Raw genomic sequence first — 6,357 nt, 5'->3', positions numbered from 1 at the left:
CGCACGCACACCCCCCCCCCCGCGGGCACGCGCCGATTGCACACACCTTACACACTGCTAATGCACACATACCTCTTACGTAGGTGCGGACGCACTGACTACACACACATACGGATCACACACACTAGTTGCATAGGCGTGGACGCACTGGTTAGGTTACACACACACTGATAACACACAGGCGCGCTGATTGTACCCCTCCACCCCGATTATACACACGTGTGCACAAATCAAGTACACGGGGGTGGGTGCACTGATTACACACGCACACGGATTACACCCCCCCAGTTACACAGGTGTGGACACGCTGGTTAGATTTCACACACACGCACTGATAACACACTCACACCGGTGCATCGATTGCACAATTATACACACGTACACACACACCTGTTACACAGGGGTGGACACACTGATTACATACACACATGCGGGTTTTACACACACACACCAGTTACACAGGCGTGGACACTGGCTAGATTACACACACTGATAACACACTCGCAGGCATACTGATTGCACACCTCCCCCCGATTATACACATGTATGCACACACCGGTTACACAGGGGTGGACACATTGATGACACGTACAGATTATGCACAGACACACTGATTACACACCGGGGCATACAGACACTGATTACAAGTACATACACACTGATTAAATGCATGCACGCTGATTATGTGTGTTCACACACTAATTCCACACACACTGATTCCACACACATACACAGGGTCCTGTGTACACACAGTGCCCTCAGGATCCTGCCCCAGCCACCCCCTGGGAGCCCCCTGTCCAAGGGCGGGGGCTTTGCTTTCCCTTCAGCTGTGTATCCTTTATCTCCTTCCTAACCATCAGTGCAGAGAAGCAGCTCTCTGATTTCCAGTCACCTGCAGCCATCTGTAGCTGTGTGAGCCATTGGGGAGTGAAAGCAAACCCTGGGACAGTTCCTAATGAAGCCTGGAATAGCTGCAAGTAATTGCAGTGTAACACAAGGCCCTTTTGGCTGCCTTTTGCCGCAGAGCTTCTAGAAGCAACTGTAATGAAAGGTCCTGTGGTGCTCATTCTTTGCAATGACACTCTCTCATGATGCACAAATGCAAGGTCTGTCTCTCAGGCAGGGGAAGTGAACGCTCTGGGGTCCAGTCTTTATCTCAAACCCACGCATCTCTAAAGGACACAAAAATAATAAACTGGGGCGTAGGAAGCCCCTAGTCATACAACTAAACTAATCACTTCTGGCACAGAAAATCTACATGCCAGCATATCCCAGAGCCTGAGCACTGGAACCTCCTAAATCTCAACAAATGTTGCCCCTAAACCCCCAACCTTATAGCGTTTCAAGAACAAATAAAAGTCTGTTTCACTGCACTAAAAAAAGTCCTTGAACCTTTGCATCTTAGTATGTGATGGCTGCAAAAAGCAGGATCTAGAATATGGATCCTTACATTCATTCAGGCCCCAATCCATATTCTGTGGCTTAAACTGAAAACAAAGGCAGTGCAGCAACAGAAAAAAATCAGCTAAAAACAATGGACCTGGATGCACCCTCATGGATCAGTGCTGCAAAAAATTGGTTCCAGGATTGAATCCAGTTGGAGCTTTGCAATTTTGGGGGGGCCCAAATTATAGTTTGTATAATTTAAATAGAAAACAAGCATCATTTCTCCTATATTAATGAAATAAAATTCAGACTTGGATGCTTGCTGGCCTGATGCCACTAGAAAAGCATAGATCTGGTTCTAGGATCCTGTTTCACACTGCCAATTTTTAACCTCAGCCCTCCATCCTCATCAAAGTAGAATTGTCTGAATAGAGAAAAAGGTTGCATCAATATAGCAAAATGTAGCTATGCAATATGTATCCCACACGTTGTGTTTCAGTGAAACCATAATAGCCTATATCTGACATCACTTTGTCTAGATACTGTACCTCCAGATTTCATATTACGTATTTATATTTTGCAATGGAACTGGTCCAGTGGTTGTGCAATTTAGCTTGAACACTTGATGGGTTAGCACTTTATGGAGCTAATCAAGACAATGTAAAGGAATTATATACTGTAATTCCATTAATTGTAAATAATTTCTAATGTTATACATGTCTAAAAATCCGTTAGGCTGAAAAAATCTAAGCACATTACCTACAGATTTATCCAATGCGCAAGCATAGCTGTACTTGTTATCTGTCCAGAAGATAAAATTTGGGATGATGGTGATAATACAGGTTAGATTTGCTGGACCTAGATCTGCAATTGGATTTTTCAAGTGTTTGCATGCTAGGAGTGATGAGGGGCCAGATTTTTATTGTAGGAGTGACTATACAGGCAGCCCTTGGACTTATGACACAATTGGTTCCTGAAAACTGCATCTTAAGTCAAAATGTTGCAACTTGGAACTGATTTTCCCATAGGAAACAATGTTATAAATGGGGGATTGGTTCCTGAACCAAGGCCCAATACCCTATTTTCACCAAAAATAACCCATAATTTTGTACTCAACCAATTATAGATGAGTAATATAGGTACATTAACGTATTTATATTGTAATAAGCAATCACATTGATTTGGAAGGACTTCTTTGAGGTGACTTTGCTGGACTTTTTGAAGGGCTCTTGGCTGGAGTCTTCTCAGGAGTCTTGGCTGCTTTCTTAAAGAAAGTGTCCAAGGAAGCTTGGATAGATGTTTTCCAGGGAGATAGGTGATGCAGAGAACGTGTTCACTGGCATGGCATTATATCGGATCAAGCATTGTAAAGTCTAAACTGACGTCAAAAAGTTGAAGCAGTGTCAATTTCTAAGCGTTGTAAGTGTGAAACATGACTGGAAATGTTGTAAGTCAAGGACTGCCTGTACTTGATCTGTATTTATGCAGTAAAACTGAGTGCTTTGTAGCCAAAAATGGCCAAATCCAACAGGACCCAGGTGCAAGGTACATGTTCCTGAGCTGTTTTTGCACTGATGTGTATTAGAGCCAGAATTTTTCTAAAGGATAATGTGCTTTTTTGACTATACAATTTGGGGCTTAGGGCAGGATTCACCAGGCTAAGAATGCTGACTATCTTTGTAGTGCTATTGAATAGGGATATACCAGGATATGAATTTTTGAGTGAGAGTAGAGCATCTATCTTTCCCTGCTGAGCTGGTACCATTTTGAGGTTTGGGATTTTAGATGCATATGTTGGCCGTTACAACAGAGTCTGGATTTAGCAGTTCATTAGGAACTCTTACATCTTCTTCTTGATTTAGGCAATAGAATTTGAGAGGCTGTAGTTAAAAATTGGCAGGCTTCCATTGCCAAATATGTGTTTTCTAGTGCTATAGGACTGGTATCCAAAAGAGGGTCCAGGACTCCCCCCCCCACATCCCCACACACACCCCCCAGTGAAACAGAAGCAGCCCTACATGTTTATGTAACTTGGAGCGTGAAGCCAAAAATCATTACACTGACTGCAGTGAGGTGCCAGATGCAGAATTTTGCAGTGTTCGTGTGTCTGAATGCATCAGGATCCAGTATTTTGGAGAAATGGGCAGATAAAAGTAGCTGTACTCATTCTTCTATATGCAGTATGGAATATAGGAAAAAGGCAAATGTTAGCTAGATTTGCTACATCCCATTGTTTGGGGGATTCTTGGGTTTTTGCATAACTGGGGTCTGGAATCCTTTTGTGCAGTACAAGCTACAAAACTTGTTCTCTGTTTGGTGGCATTGGTTTGGGGGCTTGGGTCAACATTTGGGTGGATCCACCAGGCTTCTAGTGCCAGACTTGGGTTCTTTGCAGTGCATATACTCTAGAATGCAAAAGGGTCTTAATTTTATGTTGGTGCAGTTAGAGTAGCTAGACATCTAAATTGTCATGATATTTGGGAGCTTGGAGTTACAGATCAGCAGATCCAGGTAAATTTAGCTTTTGCTTTTCCAAAAAATGGCATAATAACATTTAAAATGTGAATGCCACCAACAGAGAATTCCTGGTATGTCTCACAAATAGAAAACATGATGTTAGTATCTGACATCATCAGTGTGCAGTTTTTCTTTCAGTCAGAATGGATCCTTGGAGCTCTGTGTTCTTTAGAGAAGTTAGATGGTTAGGAAAATAATATGCGGGAACTGTAATGACCAGAGGAAATGATCACGTGAAGGTTACCAATGCTGCAGGATAGGGCTAGAAATTTATGATGTACAGTCCTCTCTTTTTTTGGTTGATGTGATCAGGAACCCCTATTTTAATATATTTTGTGCAGACTTTCATGACACGCAAGATCCCATCTTGTGTCGATTTCTTAAACGTTTCAATGCAAAAAATTTCAATCCTTGGGAAAATTCAAACTGAGACACTAATTGTGCAAACATTAAATGTGTGCAGACTTACATAGAAAGGAATTATTTTGACTTTACTGGAACTAGTTGTAATTGTAAAGTCAAGCATATGCTTAAGTGCTTACAGAATAGGCTACAAGCAGCCTAACACTGTGTGGTTGTAACTATGCTGCTTCTGGTTGAAAAAGTACCATGTGTGAAGCAGCACGATGCCTGTCCTCAAGATGGTTAAGTTTATTTTGTGGACATAACCTTAGACACTTTTGAAAACTTGACTACAAAACGTAGTTGTCTTTGAAATTTTCAAACATTTTTATTTGAAGGAAAAATTCTTTGGAGATCCAGATTTAAAAAAAAACCGCTTTGATACAAATATTTTACTCTGATATATGAAACTTAGGCAAGCACTGTTTATAGGAATGGGTAATAGTGTTTGAATAAAATATCTGTAGATTGCAGAAATGAGCTTTTCATTGCTCTGCAAAACCTAATTGCTGAACAACTCACTGTCTCCTTTGACATCTGTCAGCTTTGCAGGAATGGGTGTGTGTTGATAGTTATGGTTTAAAACATAACCCCTATTAACTGAAATAGTACATACATATCACTCATATCTCTATCTCCCTCTGTAAGTAAAACTATCATTTAGCAATATTTACTTTTTTACCGATTTATTTTACCTATTTTAGCTACTTATTTTACCTTATCTTTACATTTAGCTATCCTTTATATATAAATCTTAATTACATATATACCACTTAGACATAAGTGAAAAAAATCTCAATCACATCACAAAATGTATGTATTTTTCCATACAAGCAGTGTATGGATTTCATTTATAGTGATATAATATATTAATATATCTGAAAAATCCCTCAAGTAGTTACTAATCAGATTATCTAAACTTCAGTGTGAACTCCATGGGGGCTCCTGTCTAATTGCTGCCGTATGCTGCTCCATTGTGATTGCTAGTGCGGCTCAGTAATGACAGCAAAGCTGGACTCAGCTAAGCTGCCTCCCCAGTGGCCCAAAAACAGAAAGTCATTAAAGAGGCAGAAGGCTCTGACCTTGCCTGGATCTCTTCTTAGTTCTTTCTGCTTCAGGCTCACTACTATTATAGTTGATCTGAGGCCCTGGTCTACTCCCATTAGAGTGAGCGTGAGTTTTGCCATTCATTTACATGGGAGTAGTCTAGGGCTTCTGCTTCACTCAGTAAGAACCAACATCATCCCTTAGTTTATAAAATAAAGCCAAGCTAATGCAGTGACTTCTAAACACACTTGATTTTTGGGTCATAGCTTAGTGCTTGTTCATGAAAGGTCCAAAATCCTAAGGTGAAATCCTGGTCTCATTGACATCACTGGCAAAATTCCTATGGACTTCATTGAGGCCATAATTTCTTTCCTGAGGGTCTGAACTTATTCCAGCCAGTAGGTACCAAATTAAAGTTAGGTGTCTAAGTGTAAACTTATTCCACCCTGTTCAAGTCCCTGAAACCCAATAATATCCCTACTTTTGTAACAGACCATTGCCTTAATCTTAAGGCAAAGTCACAAAAAGCAGCAAGCAGAAGAAGAACCCATCTACCTTCCATATTAATTGTTTTCCAGGGACATGAGAATGGGGGAATAGGATCACACATATGCACCTAAACCCACTTAGGCACCTAGGTAGAACAGGAGCTGGCCTTTACTGTATTCAGTACCTAAGATTACCTAATATCATGTGGCCTCTTGCCCTTCCTGAAGCAGAAGAGTGGGAATGCACTCCTCAATTTTGATTCCTTGCTTGGCTCTGCCACAGCTTCCAGGCCCTTATTTCTTATATCACAGAAATTTCTCCACTGTTTTTTATCCAATGTAGTGGCTCAGTGCCTAGCTAATGTGTGACCTGTGGCTTAGTGATTAAACCACTGTGGTCTAGGCAACCACTGCTTTATGTTGTTCCCATTTATGCGCTGTTGCACAAGAGGAGAGGATCTCAGACTTCATTGCTGTCCTTTCTTTAAACCTTAACAAGCTTTGTTGAATTATAAGT

Source organism: Gavialis gangeticus, unplaced genomic scaffold (assembly GCF_001723915.1).
Source record: "Gavialis gangeticus isolate Ggan-Ray unplaced genomic scaffold, GavGan_comp1, whole genome shotgun sequence".
NCBI lineage: Eukaryota > Metazoa > Chordata > Crocodylia > Gavialidae > Gavialis > Gavialis gangeticus.
The sequence above is the reverse complement of the archived record's forward strand: the minus strand, read 5'-3'. Positions refer to the sequence as shown.